General features: G+C 33.7%; 2 pseudogenes; both read left to right on the top strand.

Moving 5' to 3' along the window:
• Nucleotides 1-972: 972 nt before the first annotated feature.
• Nucleotides 973-2496, top strand: LOC143531906 (tryptophan decarboxylase TDC2 pseudogene; annotated as a pseudogene).
• Nucleotides 2497-12455: 9959 nt separating this feature from the next.
• LOC143531905 (tryptophan decarboxylase TDC2 pseudogene) lies at nucleotides 12456-13991 on the top strand (annotated as a pseudogene).
• Nucleotides 13992-17082: the final 3091 nt, after the last annotated feature.

Here is a 17082-nt window from a genome sequence, read left to right as displayed (position 1 = left end):
ATATTTGTAGATGTGATCTCTAAATATATTGTATTGATAGTTAACTAGTTTTTCTATCCGTATGTTGCGCCGGGCAGCTGACAAAACCCTAGCATTAAAGCATATGCCTTGGTAAAAGTCCGAGGTTACGACGATGAGTTGACACGAATTCGGTCAGTACCAACTTAAGGTACCAAAATTAAAAACAAAAGGGTCAGCAATACTCGGGCATTGTGGCGTGAGTCAGTAAAACAGAGTTATTAGTCTCAGGATTAGTGACGCTAAGTCGACACCAAATTTAATTTGTTTCAATTACGCTTGTTACGATACCAAAACTACGAAAAGAAAAACTTTGTTCAATGTTGGACCGCCACTTGGACCAATAAGAAGCTAGCGGCACCAAACTTTGAATTTATATATATTAGATAATAGATAATTGAGATATTATATTAGTGAAGTTATTGTAAATATAATGAGGGGGCCAAGAGATTTATGTGATTATCATCTTCCTATATGCAGCTAATGTCTAAAAAAGATATGTTGCAGTTAATTGCCGCTAGGAGTGACGAATTTGGAGGACTACCTTCGATTAAGGGTAAATCGTCATTCCTAAGTCCAATTAAAGATAACCTGCCAACCATTCTTACACTTCGTACCACCCTTTTTAGTTTACACACCTATCTTAATAGTCCTTTCTAGTGACAACAAGGTTAGCCCCCAAGTGATCATAAGCCCATAGAAAACATGAGTTGATTTTAAACACGGCATTCAATACTCACCTAACTTCCTACATATGTGATTAATAAAATAAGGTTAGCCCCAAGTGATAGAAAGCCCATAAAAAACACGATTGCTAAATACTGCATTCAATACTCACCTACCTTATTTGAGTACTACATAAAACAGTGCGATGTAACCTTCCATCTATAAATACATCACCATTTCTCCATCCCAATTCGCCAATTCCAAATACTTCACTTCAACCCCACAAAAATGGGAAGCCCTGGTTTCGACCTTACCACATTCCCACAATTATCCGATTATTCCAAAGACTTCGAACCCCTCAACCCCGAAGAATTTCGCGCCAACGCCCACAAAGCGGTCGATTTCATCGCTGATTACTACAAAAATATCGAAAACTATCCGATTCTCAGCCACGTTCAACCCGGTTACCTCAAAAACCGCTTGCCCAAGACCCCACCCGACACGCCCGAATCATTCGACACAATCCTAAAAGATGTCCAAGACGATATTATGCCCGGCATGACACATTGGCTAAGTCCAAACTTTTTTGCATATTTTTCGGTTTCGGTGAGCTCGGCCGCGTTCATTGGTGAACTTTTGTGCACTGGCTTTAATGCGGTCGCGTTCAGTTGGGTTGGTTCACCGGCTGCGACTGAGCTCGAGATGGTGGTGATGGATTGGCTCGCGGTTATGCTTAACCTCCCGAAAAGCTTCATGTTTTCGGGTTCGGGTGGTGGGGTTTTGCAATCCACCACAAGCGAGTCGACTTTGTGCACCCTAGTTGCAGCTCGTGATCGTGTGCTTAATAATATTGGCATTGAACATATCGGAAAGTTAGTCGTGTACGGGTCAGATCAAACTCATGCTATGTTCAAGAAAGTATGCAAGGTAGCTGGCATTCATCCGAAGAATATTCGGTCAGTACCAACGTATTTGGAGAATGAATATTCTCTTGATCCTGAAACTCTCCAAAAAGTCATTGAAGCTGACGTGGAACAAGGGTTTGTTCCGCTTTTTCTATGCCTTACAATTGGGACCACCTCCACGACTGCAGTGGACCCCATTAATGCCCTTGCTGACGTGGCAAATAAGTATGATATGTGGGTTCATGTGGACGCGGCTTATGGTGGCAATGCATGCATATGTCCGGAGTATAGACCTTATCTTGATGGAGTTGAGAAAGTTGATTCACTGAGTTTGAGTCCGCATAAGTGGCTACTTAGTTACGCGGAGTGTTGTTGTCTATGGGTGAAAAACCCTAAGTTGATTGTTGACTCACTGAGTATGAATCCTGAGTACTTAAGAAACAAGCATAGTGAGTCGGACTCGGTGGTGCCGAGTTACAAGGATTGGCAAATCGGGGTGTGCCGAAGGTTCAAGTCTATACGTTTATGGTTCATCCTACGTAGTTATGGTGTTGAAAATTTACAAAATCATATTCGGTCGGATGTTCGAATGGCGATAACGTTTGAACGCCTTGTGAAATCGGATGCGAAGTTTGAGATTGTTGTACCACGTCGGTTTTCCTTGGTGTGTTTTCGCTTAAAACAGTTCCATAGCTTTGACTCGGGCTACATTGAGTTGCTAAACAAAAAGCTACTCGAGCGAGTCAACTCAACAGGGCGAGTTTACCTCACACACACCGTGGTTGATGGGACTTATATGTTGAGGTTTGCGGTGGGAAGCACACTCACAGAAGAACGACATGTGATTGGTGCTTGGGAGATAATAAAGGATGTGGCTAATACCATGGTGAACGAGCATGAATCTTGAAATTGCAAGTAAAATCATATTATTATTTGAATATTTAAAATAAATTAACCGTACGTGTGATTTGATGGTTGAGATGAATATTGAAATAAAGTGTGTGTGTGAATGTGTGATTTGTGATTGAGAAACATGTTTGATATTGTTATTTGAGTCGAATAAACGATGTTTTTAATTTTTGTGTTTGTTTTAATGTAAGAAAAGATTCAATATTAATTTAAATATTTTTTTTAGTGTAGTTACGATCTCTCGAGCTATTCAACAATAAACATAAACTTAACCCAACAATACTCCACCCTTAAAACATTCAAGAATCACAAAATAAAGAAAAAAAACCTTGAAAAACACAAACAATTTTGTAGCATCCATCGGCTCTTTAGATCAACTCGATTGGCGGACGCCATTTAGTTCATCCGAAGGAATTCGGGACTATGTAAACGGAAGTCCATGGTGGATGCCACTCTAGATTCCCAACTAACCCGCTGATCGACCTCATCTTATCCTTTGTAGCTGCTGATTATTCAGCAGGCTTCGATAGGTTCTGGTCTATTGAAGAAGCATTTTGTCACCATATGGGTGCAGTTGTTGGTACCCATTTTGGGATAGGGGATTTGGCTTGCTGCGGGGATGGTGTTGGTGCAAATGGAGCGTGTTTCAGTGTTTCTGGTGCAAACAACACCAGTGAGGGTGCCTGTTTCAAGGTTGGTTCTGATGTGGGTGAGGGAGGTTGTTTGGGGGTTGGGTTTTGAACAATAACAAAAGTTGGTGTGGGTGTAAGGGCATCGGTGGCGGTGAAAGAAATCGAGGAGCTGTGGTGCTATCAGAACAGGCCACGGTAGTCAAAAGATGGCTCATGAATACCTCTTGAGATTGCATCATAGATATCGCATTGTAGTTTGCATCTGATTGAGGATTGACCTGTGTATACATACTCATCAAACTCTTCACCAGATAAGGTTTGAGCGTCCATTGAAGATCGGAGCGTCCATTGTGATGATAAAAACATAAAAGAGAAATACTTAGAGGAGATACGAAAATTTCAACTTCAAATACTTAGAGCCCCTGACCCTATACACCGGGAGAGGATTCGTGAACACGAGTAGTGGTATCGGTGCTTATTAAAATATTTGATAACGGAAAATTCATCAGGACCGTAGTTAGGAAAAATTTATCAGACTATAAAAACACCATGATTCTTATTTCTTATACTGGGGATAAAACCCATTTTTATACAAACATAAGTTTAATAGGGATAAACCCTAATTTACAAAACATGTTTATTTATTCTGGTGATAAGCCAGTTATTTAAGCTGGAAAGCCTGTAGGCCTCAATCCTGAGTCTTTAACAAGTCACCTGAAATATGGTTAAAAAATATTTGATCAGCAAGAAATACTGGTGAACACATTCATTTGTAAATGACACATTTTTACAATTACAATATTAATATGTTTCTACACATGCCAGCTTACAAATTACCGAAAGGTACTTCTCACTCGACCGTATCTGTGACTGTGATCATATTACTTATTAGCTAACACTTGTCCAATAAGTAACGTTAATAAGTCATCAGGTAAGCCTTGTATACAAAACCACACAATACCAGTAGTAACCATCCCGTAAGTCTACAGAGAATTAATCACTGTAATATAACCAAAACCTTTTGAAAATATTTTGAAAGTAAGTATTAAAAATCATCATGACAGTATTGGAAAACCAGTGGTTTCACGTAAATGTGAGTTGTACAAAAACTCGAAGTCTCACCTTGAAAGTTTACAATCAAAGAGCTTCATGGTATTATGCACCTAGTTAAACACAATGTAGTACAGATTAGTATTAATCAATAATTATAACGATAATCACGAGATTAGAAACTTTACACGATTGCACAAAATCTCACCCTGTTCAGGCAGAGCTTTTGATTCGTGCACGAAAGCTTCTTTCGATCGGATAAGGTATTGTTACGGCTATTCGAGGTATTATACTACACTCATATATATATATGTATATGGGTAGAATCAAATGAAAACTCCTCTTAAAGAGAAAACTTAAAAACTCTTAAAGAATTATTTTTAACTTTTAATTTTTTTTGTAGTTTCTTGTTTTCCCATTATTCTTATATGTTGCTATTGTTCCAAAAAAAATGAAACAACTTGTCGGTAACCTCGTCGATGTAGTGCACATGTGTAATGGTGTGCATTGAATATATGCAAAAGTTTTGTAATAAACTATTGTACATATGCAACATAAGACTAATACGCTCGAATACACATTAGTACGTATGTGTAATACAACATTAATGCACATGTGCGCTACATTGAATTTTGTTTTTTATTTTTGCATATAATACAACACTATTAAACATAAAAAATACATAGTAATACACATGTGTAATACAACAACATCGCACAATAATACGTATGTGCATTACAACGTTTTTTCTTTTTATTTTTTTGCATTTTTTTTCGAGTGAAGGGTAACAAAATATAAGAATAGTGGCAAAACTGAAATTTGAAAATATTTTATTATTTTTAATTAAAAATAATTCTTTAGAATGTTTTAAGTTTTTTCTTTAAGGATGAGATTAAAAATTTTAATCTCAGTCTCAAATCGACACATCAGTCTCAAATCAACGCCACATCAGATTAAAAATTTTATAAAAAATCTCGAACTTTCTTCGTTAACATGAAACCTCCACAAAACCATTAAAAAATTATTCAAATTGTGTGTGTGCGTGTGTATATGTATGTACTAGTCTGAGGCCCGTGTATTCCACGGATAATTGATGAAAATTTTAAACTTCAACCATTAAGTGAAATACAGTCAACAAAATGATCATAAATTGTTAATACAATTACAATTTACATTAAAATTATAGAAATTACATAACTATGATTACACAAATATGTTACAAATAAGTAAAATCTTCCTTGTACATTACTTACGTGATTATATTGGTCGATATATAATGTTTATAAAAAATCAAAATCTTTTTTCATGTCTGCTCGTAAATCTTGATAAGGTAACATATAGATATGTTTGTAACTCTTTCGTGTGACATATAAGGTTCTTAAAGTACATACTAACCCTAGAAAAATGATAATGTATCCATGAAACTAAAAAAAAAAAAATTCACATAAATTATCATACATTTTAATCAATCAATATGATATCATTTGAGATCATCTGCTCATGTATATAAAAAAAAACATGATTATCCTAAGAACAAAATTACCTGAACTTTGATGATATAATCATCCTTAGAATCTTAAGATTTTGAAACTGGTGATAAATTTATTGTCATTAATATTCTGTATATGACAAACTTTTAATTGATTTTATATATTATAATTAACGATTGTATAATCAAGCCACATATAAAACCAAAAATTAAAATAACAAAACAATTTGTTTCATTTCATACGAATACAATTACTAGAAAAATGACAAAGACATACTAACCTTAAAACCATGTTCAAATAACAATGAGTTATCAAAAAATATAAGAAGATTTTAAGTTGTAAAAAGTGAAAGTAGTGATTCTTATTTATAATAGTTGAAAGTACTGGATTAGGAATGTTTAAACTTTGAATACTAATTCCATGCTATTAGTTAATATTATTGGAACTTGTTGGAATATTTAATTAATCAATATATATATATAGGGGAGGGTTCAAATGAAAACCACTTAGTTTTGTAAAAACTATGAAAACTCATTTTGACAAATCACAAGTTTTTCTTTTTTATATTTTTATTTTTCTTATAAGGGTGTTTAGGTAATTGTGTATTCCACTATTTATGGAATTTATATATCATTAATTTTGATTCCAACTTTCTTTCCCTTAAAAATCGGTATATTAATATTGAATCAACTGATTCCAACTTCATTCGTGCTATCATGATTGAATAGTTTGATTTTATTTCCACTTTCAATAAATATCATGATTTAAATATGCCTATAGCCATTTCTTTTGCTGTGGTTTGAACACAAGTAAACTATTTTTGGATTTACTTTTAATATTTAATTATTCAACACATGTTAAAAGTTTGGTTTTCATAAATTAGTTTGTTCTGCATTACGCTGATTGTAGTTTTTATTGCCTCTCAATTTCCATGTTTTATTTTAGAAATTTAGTGAACTTTGTGTGTATAGCCCTAAACATAGGTATATTTAATAGCTTAGATGTCGTAAATATTTTTTTTTATGAAAACTTACATTATTTGGGTTACATATATGTAACTAAACAAGCTAATATATGTTACATCCATATAACCGGACATCACGATCAAAATAAATATATTTGTAAAGGCATTTATCATTTACACATATGTGACATACATACATATTAGAAATTAGTTTACAGTTGTTGTTTTGTCAATTTCGAAATTGCTAAATAGTGTTGAAGCTAGCCGACACGCACGATTGCTAGTACCAAGCCATAAACTTGATGTGTAACCCTCTTATCCCCAATTTCTTTTTACATACAATTACACAATCCTCATTGTCATCCTCTTTATTATTATCTGTAACACGAAAGTTTAATGTTATCAAGAATTTATCATACACTTATAAAATAAAAATAATTGGTTCAGTATACATATGTGTAGAACAGATAATATCGAGGACTTTTCGTTTTTTTTGGACCAAAAGTTCATTAACTTTACAAAGATTTAATAAAATTCACCGAGCATACGTTTTAAAGACTTACTATTCAATATAATCCAGCTCCGAAGTTCATATATGTATCAATTTATTAATCTAACACATATGTATCTATCTATATTATCCAACTATTCAATATAACCCAGCTCCAAAGTGCATATATGTATAATTTATGTAACAAAAAAATTAATAAATGACAACAATATCAACTATAACACACCCTGTGGTGCTAATAAAACATAGTTCAATCAAACCCAAAGATAATTATTATTATGTACATAAGAAACTGAATTACATACACGTAATTATTAAACAACCTTGTCAAACATGCTTAAGATTTAAACACATTTACATATATGTACGTAACACAAACACGCATCAAACACAAATTTCAATAAATTTCAATGAATGTCATAACCAACTATGAATATGTTATATATAATCAACCACCAAAGTACATATATGTATATGCATGTAATATTTTTAATAGCAAATCTGTATCAATACAAACATGAGCAAGTGCACATGTCTGACACAGAGTTAAATGGATACAAACACCAAAAACATATATGTATGCAACTAACAACATCAATTTGTTAACAATATAAAAAACAAACTTTGACAAACCTATATGAATCCAAACCTTTTCGGTTCATATATGTTGTAAGTTGTAACACATAGTTTCATGGAATCAAACAACAAATACATATATGTACCAAACAACCAACATCAATTGCTAAGATCAAACAAAGTTACATATATGTACTCAACACACTAACCTACCCCAAAAGAAATCGAATCAAGTAAACATAAACCAAAAAGAACCAATCAAGCCTTTACATAAAAGCCGATTAATGCCACATGCAGTCAAAGATGTAGCAAACAACGATTACTAACCTGATATATAAAAAAATACTAAAGAAACCGAATCCTTGTCACTCGATTTTGCTATTCCTCTTCACTTCTTCCTGTATATGCGATTTAGGGTTTAAGTCTTGGTTTCTTATGATCCGCTTTTGAAGAAAAAGAACGGCAGATGAAATAAAGGATATATGAATTGAAAATTGAGATAATCAGGGAATTTGAACAATAATTAGCAATTTAGCATCTGTCTCCAAAATTAAATCATTTTTTACTACCGATAATACCCTTCGTGATTTAAATATTATCCATTCACTTCATACTAATTACAAAATAGCCATTGATAATATTAACCATTGATCAAGTATAAGCAATGGCTAGGATTGAATTAATTGGTTTTCAAGAAAACCATGGTTTTTAATGGAACCCTCCACTATATATATATATATTAACAACTTACAGAAGAAGAAGAAAAAAAAAGGAAACAAAGATTTCGGATTTTAGGGAAGCATTGTAAATGACTTTTAATTGGATTAACTATTTTTTTTAAATTAATGTGAAAATGGAATATCCTTGAACTTAATGAGGAGCATGATTAATTATAAATAATAAAATATAAATAAATATAAAAATAATAAACATTTCTATTAAGTTAAATTATAATTATGGTGTGAATTTTTATAACATGTTTTAATAATGAATGCTATAACTGTAATTTTTTTTAAAATTTTGTATATAGCTTTATTATTTTGATTATAAACTATAATAAACACTTTAATTATATACCAACCAAAAGGTAACACTAACATAACCACAGTTCATTGTATTTGTTTAAAAATAAAATTAATAAGTTAATATATTGAAATTATGTAAATAACGATCTAGGTTTAAATATCCAAAATGATTTTTGGAAAGTGAAAAAAGTATAATGAGATTGAAACAAATATTTTGTTTTAAAATTTTGAATGCTTTTAATTAAGTATATTTGTCTTATAAGACATATTAAATTAAATATATTTAAATGTATAAAAAAGTATAAATAAAGTAATAAAATATGTGTTTTCAGTTTTTGAAACATTTTGATCTGAGTTATGGAAAACTAAATATTGATCTTATTGCCAAAACCCTTTATACTACACAAAATGTCATATAAATAAATGAAATATAATTCATATAGTAAATCGAAATACATATAATTATAATATTCAACTACAATGATTTGCTGATAAACACCAAGATATATATATTATGTATTCTCCATGTTTGCAATATTTATACAAAATGTTTGAAGAAATTAAGAAAATACACATTTTTCTAAGTTCAAGTGCATATAAGAAAATTTTATATCCTAATTTGAAACCAATTTTATATATAAAAAAAATATGCAGTACTGCTCGAATCTCAGTTTAAAAACAATTTGTAGTTTATCATACAAATTCAAATTTTTCGACAATGATGCATGTTTATTTTTATTAATTTGCAATTACCTGTGACTTTAAAATTTTATTCTAACAGGTCTGCAACTTCAATTTTGATATTTTTTTATTTTCTTATTTCACCATTAATGTTAATGAATGAATCAGTTAGGATTTATATTTAATAAAAATATTAAATTCATATATTGAAATAACTTAAAAGATAAGGACTATAAATTGAAATGAGTTGAAAAATAGCCGAGGTGGGCTATGAGATTGACAAGTGACGAGAATATGTAGTCTTTTATTTGAATAGATAGATGTGTATGTGAATGTGAGTGGGGATGCCTACGTGTAGTCCATCCTCAAGTTTGTTGGGAAGGACGTTGGTCCATGAACTTTGAGCCACAATGTATGCTGGTGGCGGATATAGAGTTATCATAGGGTCGGCCAACGCCTACAGTTCATTATTAAATTATTGTGTATCAATAGCCCAAATTTAAATTTGCTGGAAAGGACATTGGTCCGTGAACTTTGAGCCACAATACATGCTAGTGGCGGATATAGAGTTATCGCTGGGTTGGCCAACGCCTATAGTCCATTATTAAATTATTGTGTGTTAATAGCCCAAATTTAAATTTGTTGGGAAGGACATTGGTCCGTAAACTTTGAGCCACAATGCATGCTAGTGACGGATATACAGTTATCGTAGGTTGGCATACGTCTACAGTCCATTATTAATTAAATTTGTGTGGTCCACTGTACCATCCTAAATCAATGCCCATGGTCCATCCCAAAGCTCACATGAATAATTGTGATGTTGAATGCATAGTAATTTTTATTTAGTATATAACATAAAATTATAAATGATTAAATGCTTATTCGTTTACTTGTTTTGTAAATTGATGATTTGATTGTTTATTCGTTTACTCGATTACTGAATTGGTCATGTCTTCATAAGTAAAACACAAACAAGGTGCCTTTCTTACCCTCATATATACAATATAATTTTGTTGATTGTTTTGTTTGTGTATATTGACTATATTTGGTACGAACTATTAACAATTTCCTAAAAAAAGTTCCATCTTCAAATAAAATTCCATCTAGTAGTAGAAGTAGCTGGATGAACATCTCAATGCAACTATTAAAGATGCAAAAGAGTGTTTCCAAAAGATTAAAATACGTTGAAGACAATTGTAATCGACGATCCTAAGTTTTATTTGAATATTTAATGAATTGTAATTTTTTCATTATTAAAAGAAAGGGAAAACTAATTGAAATCTCAAAATTCAAAAAGCCACATAAGCAAAACAAACACCTTAAGACTAAAAAGCATCAGCAAAAAAACCACAGATAAGAACAATTAACCAGCGTAATTCAAAATGTCAACAAAATATAAGCAAATACCTCGGAAATAATCTAGCAAGCCCTAAACCTAGCAGTTCTGTTAGCCACAGCCGTTCGTCGAAAGTCTTGGCGATCTTCTGGATCAAAGGGTTCTATTACGAAACTTTGACGGCCATGATTATGGAGATAAAACTAATGTTTTAATTCTACCCGTTTAAGATAACCATACCCGTACCATATCCGTAACCTGACCCATAGCCCGCGAATTTTCAATCTAGGATTAATGAGAGAGCTTTATTTTCAAATGGAGGCATGTCGTGGCTAGAAAAAAAAAGGGTGCGACATGAGAACTTGAAGTGATTTCAATTATATAGTTATCATATAATTTGTGGCCTACAAAATTTACGTGCATTGATCAACTGCCCAGCTCGCTCACTCAAGGGTCTACCTTGAAGTCTTCTGGACAAAAAAACAAAACAAGTACATAAAGAAAAAAACACCAATATAACCTTGTCTCATCAAATTTTGCTATTTATGTATATATGTATAATGTATATATCCTTTTAACAATTGTTCATCTCATTCTCACGTGTAAGAAAGGTCTTGAGTTTCTTTCAGACACGAATTATTAACATAATATAATTTTTAGTTCCGCATTAAATAAACTAGTTATGATTTGCAGTAATAGGAATAATATATTTGTAGATGTGATCTCTAAATATATTGTATTGATAGTTAACTAGTTTTTCTATCCGTATGTTGCGCCGGGCAGCTGACAAAACCCTAGCATTAAAGCATATGCCTTGGTAAAAGTCCGAGGTTACGACGATGAGTTGACACGAATTCGGTCAGTACCAACTCAAGGTACCAAAATTAAAAACAAAAGGGTCAGCAATACTCGGGCATTGTGGCGTGAGTCAGTAAAACAGAGTTATTAGTCTCAGGATTAGTGACGCTAAGTCGACACCAAATTTAATTTGTTTCAATTACGCTTGTTACGATACCAAAACTACGAAAAGAAAAACTTTGTTCAATGTTGGACCGCCACTTGGACCAATAAGAAGCTAGCGGCACCAAACTTTGAATTTATATATATTAGATAATAGATAATTGAGATATTATATTAGTGAAGTTATTGTAAATATATATTGAAAAGATAATGAGGGGGGCAAGAGATTTATGTGATTATCATCTTCCTATATGCAGCTAATGTCTAAAAAAGATATGTTGCAGTTAATTGCCGCTAGGAGTGACGAATTTGGAGGACTACCTTCGATTAAGGGTAAATCGTCATTCCTAAGTCCAATTAAAGATAACCTGCCAACCATTCTTACACTTCGTACCACCCTTTTTAGTTTACACACCTATCTTAATAGTCCTTTCTAGTGACAACAAGGTTAGCCCCCAAGTGATCATAAGCCCATAGAAAACATGAGTTGATTTTAAACACGGCATTCAATACTCACCTAACTTCCTACATTATGTGATTAATAAAATAAGGTTAGCCCCAAGTGATAGAAAGCCCATAAAAAACACGATTGCTAAATACTGCATTCAATACTCACCTACCTTATTTGAGTACTACATAAAACAGTGCGATGTAACCTTCCATCTATAAATACATCACCATTTCTCCATCCCAATTCGCCAATTCCAAATACTTCACTTCAACCCCACAAAAATGGGAAGCCCTGGTTTCGACCTTACCACATTCCCACAATTATCCGATTATTCCAAAGACTTCGAACCCCTCAACCCCGAAGAATTTCGCGCCAACGCCCACAAAGCGGTCGATTTCATCGCTGATTACTACAAAAATATCGAAAACTATCCGATTCTCAGCCACGTTCAACCCGGTTACCTCAAAAACCGCTTGCCCAAGACCCCACCCGACACGCCCGAATCATTCGACACAATCCTAAAAGATGTCCAAGACGATATTATGCCCGGCATGACACATTGGCTAAGTCCAAACTTTTTTGCATATTTTTCGGTTTCGGTGAGCTCGGCCGCGTTCATTGGTGAACTTTTGTGCACTGGCTTTAATGCGGTCGCGTTCAGTTGGGTTGGTTCACCGGCTGCGACTGAGCTCGAGATGGTGGTGATGGATTGGCTCGCGGTTATGCTTAACCTCCCGAAAAGCTTCATGTTTTCGGGTTCGGGTGGTGGGGTTTTGCAATCCACCACAAGCGAGTCGACTTTGTGCACCCTAGTTGCAGCTCGTGATCGTGTGCTTAATAATATTGGCATTGAACATATCGGAAAGTTAGTCGTGTACGGGTCAGATCAAACTCATGCTATGTTCAAGAAAGTATGCAAGGTAGCTGGCATTCATCCGAAGAATATTCGGTCAGTACCAACGTATTTGGAGAATGAATATTCTCTTGATCCTGAAACTCTCCAAAAAGTCATTGAAGCTGACGTGGAACAAGGGTTTGTTCCGCTTTTTCTATGCCTTACAATTGGGACCACCTCCACGACTGCAGTGGACCCCATTAATGCCCTTGCTGACGTGGCAAATAAGTATGATATGTGGGTTCATGTGGACGCGGCTTATGGTGGCAATGCATGCATATGTCCGGAGTATAGACCTTATCTTGATGGAGTTGAGAAAGTTGATTCACTGAGTTTGAGTCCGCATAAGTGGCTACTTAGTTACGCGGAGTGTTGTTGTCTATGGGTGAAAAACCCTAAGTTGATTGTTGACTCACTGAGTATGAATCCTGAGTACTTAAGAAACAAGCATAGTGAGTCGGACTCGGTGGTGCCGAGTTACAAGGATTGGCAAATCGGGGTGTGCCGAAGGTTCAAGTCTATACGTTTATGGTTCATCCTACGTAGTTATGGTGTTGAAAATTTACAAAATCATATTCGGTCGGATGTTCGAATGGCGATAACGTTTGAATGCCTTGTGAAATCGGATGCGAAGTTTGAGATTGTTGTACCACGTCGGTTTTCCTTGGTGTGTTTTCGCTTAAAACAGTTCCATAGCTTTGACTCGGGCTACATTGAGTTGCTAAACAAAAAGCTACTCGAGCGAGTCAACTCAACAGGGCGAGTTTACCTCACACACACCGTGGTTGATGGGACTTATATGTTGAGGTTTGCGGTGGGAAGCACACTCACAGAAGAACGACATGTGATTGGTGGTTGGGAGATAATAAAGGATGTGGCTAATACCATGGTGAACGAGCATGAATCTTTAAATTGCAAGTAAAATCATATTATTATTTGAATATTTAAAATAAATTAACCGTACGTGTGATTTGATGGTTGAGATGAATATTGAAATAAAGTGTGTGTGTGAATGTGTGATTTGTGATTGAGAAACATGTTTGATATTGTTATTTGAGTCGAATAAACGATGTTTTTAATTTTTGTGTTTGTTTTAATGTAAGAAAAGATTCAATATTAATTTAAATATTTTTTTTAGTGTAGTTACGATCTCTCGAGCTATTCAACAATAAACATAAACTTAACCCAACAATACTCCACCCTTAAAACATTCAAGAATCACAAAATAAAGAAAAAAAACCTTGAAAAACACAAACAATTTTGTAGCATCCATTGGCTCTTTAGATCAACTCGATTGGCGGACGCCATTTAGTTCATCCGAAGGAATTCGGGACTATGTAAACGGAAGTCCATGGTGGATGCCACTCTAGATTCCCAACTAACCCGCTGATCGACCTCATCTTATCCTTTGTAGCTGCTGATTATTCAGCAGGCTTCGATAGGTTCTGGTCTATTGAAGAAGCATTTTGTCACCATATGGGTGCAGTTGTTGGTACCCATTTTGGGATAGGAGATGTGGCTTGCTGCGGGGATGGTGTTGGTGCAAATGGAGCGTGTTTCAGTGTTTCTGGTGCAAACAACACCAGTGAGGGTGCCTGTTTCAAGGTTGGTTCTGATGTGGGTGAGGGAGGTTGTTTGGGGGTTGGGTTTTGAACAATAACAAAAGTTGGTGTGGGTGTAAGGGCATCGGTGGCGGTGAAAGAAATCGAGGAGCTGTGGTGCTATCAGAACAGGCCACGGTAGTCAAAAGATGGCTCATGAATACCTCTTGAGATTGCATCATAGATATCGCATTGTAGTTTGCATCTGATTGAGGATTGACCTGTGTATACATACTCATCAAACTCTTCACCAGATAAGGTTTGAGCGTCCATTGAAGATCGGAGCGTCCATTGTGATGATAAAAACATAAAAGAGAAATACTTAGAGGAGATACGAAAATTTCAACTTCAAATACTTAGAGCCCCTGACCCTATACACCGGGAGAGGATTCGTGAACACGAGTAGTGGTATCGGTGCTTATTAAAATATTTGATAACGGAAAATTCATCAGGATCGTAGTTAGGAAAAATTTATCAGACTATAAAAACACCATGATTCTTATTTCTTATACTGGGGATAAAACCCATTTTTATACAAACATAAGTTTAATAGGGATAAACCCTAATTTACAAAACATGTTTATTTATTCTGGTGATAAGCCAGTTATTTAAGCTGGAAAGCCTGTAGGCCTCAATCCTGAGTCTTTAACAAGTCACCTGAAATATGGTTAAAAAATATTTGATCAGCAAGAAATACTGACGAACACATTCATTTGTAAATGACACATTTTTACAATTACAAGATTAATATGTTTCTACACATGCCAGCTTACAAATTACCGAAAGGTACTTCTCACTCGACCGTATCTGTGACTGTGATCATATTACTTATTAGCTAACACTTGTCCAATAAGTAACGTTAATAAGTCATCAGGTAAGCCTTGTATACAAAACCACACAATACCAGTAGTAACTATCCCGTAAGTCTACAGAGAATTAATCACTGTAATATAACCAAAACCTTTTGAAAATATTTTGAAAGTAAGTATTAAAAATCATCATGACAGTATTGGAAAACCAGTGGTTTCACGTAAATGTGAGTTGTACAAAAACTCGAAGTCTCACCTTGAAAGTTTACAATCAAAGAGCTTCATGGTATTATGCACCTAGTTAAACACAATGTAGTACAGATTAGTATTAATCAATAATTATAACGATAATCACGAGATTAGAAACTTTACACGATTGCACAAAATCTCACCTTGTTCAGGCAGAGCTTTTGATTCGTGCACGAAAGCTTCTTTCGATCGGATAAGGTATTGTTACGGCTATTCGAGGTATTATACTACACTCATATATATATATATATGGGTAGAATCAAATGAAAACTCCTCTTAAAGAGAAAACTTAAAAACTCTTAAAGAATTATTTTTAACTTTTAATTTTTTTTGTAGTTTCTTGTTTTCCCATTATTCTTATATGTTGCTATTGTTCCGAAAAAAATGAAACAACTTGTCAGTAACCTCGTCGGTGTAGTGCACATGTGTAATGGTGTGCATTGAATATATGTAAAAGTTTTGTAATAAACTATTGTACATATGCAACATAAGACTAATACGCTCGAATACACATTAGTACGTATGTGTAATACAACATTAATGCACATGTGCGCTACATTGAATTTTGTTTTTTATTTTTGCATATAATACAACACTATTAAACATAAAAAATACATAGTAATACACATGTGTAATACAACAACATCGCACAATAATACGTATGTGCATTACAACGTTTTTTCTTTTTATTTTTTTGCATTTTTTTTCGAGTGAAGGGTAACAAAATATAAGAATAGAGGCAAAACTGAAATTTGAAAATATTTTATTTTTAATTAAAAATAATTCTTTAGAAGGTTTTAAGTTTTTTCTTTAAGGATGAGATTAAAAATTTTAATCTCAGTCTCAAATCGACACATCAGTCTCAAATCAACGCCACATCAGATTAAAAATTTTATAAAAAATCTCTAACTTTCTTCGTTAACATGAAACCTCCACAAAACCATTAAAAAATTATTCAAATTGTGTGTGTGCGTGTGTATATGTATGTACTAGTCTGAGGCCCGTGTATTACACGGATAATTGATGAAAATTTTAAACTTCAACCATTAAGTGAAATACAGTCAACAAAATGATCATAAATTGTTAATACAACTACAAGTTACATTAAAATTATAGAAATTACATAACTAAGATTACACAAATATGTTACAAATAAGTAAAATCTTCCTTGTACATTACTTACGTGATTATATTGGTCGATATATAATGTTTATAAAAAATCAAAATCTTTTTTCATGTCTGCTCGTAAATCTTGATAAGGTAACATATAGATATGTTTGTAACTCTTTCGTGTGACATATAAGGTTCTTAAAGTACATACTAACCCTAGAAAAATGATAATGTATCCATGAAA

This window comes from Bidens hawaiensis, unplaced genomic scaffold (genome assembly GCF_021521415.1).
Source record: "Bidens hawaiensis isolate Kalapana, Puna unplaced genomic scaffold, B.hawaiensis_p1.1 tig00009285_1, whole genome shotgun sequence".
Lineage (NCBI taxonomy): Eukaryota > Viridiplantae > Streptophyta > Magnoliopsida > Asterales > Asteraceae > Bidens > Bidens hawaiensis.
Note: the sequence above shows the minus strand (reverse complement) of the source record. Positions and strands in the feature narration are given on the sequence as shown.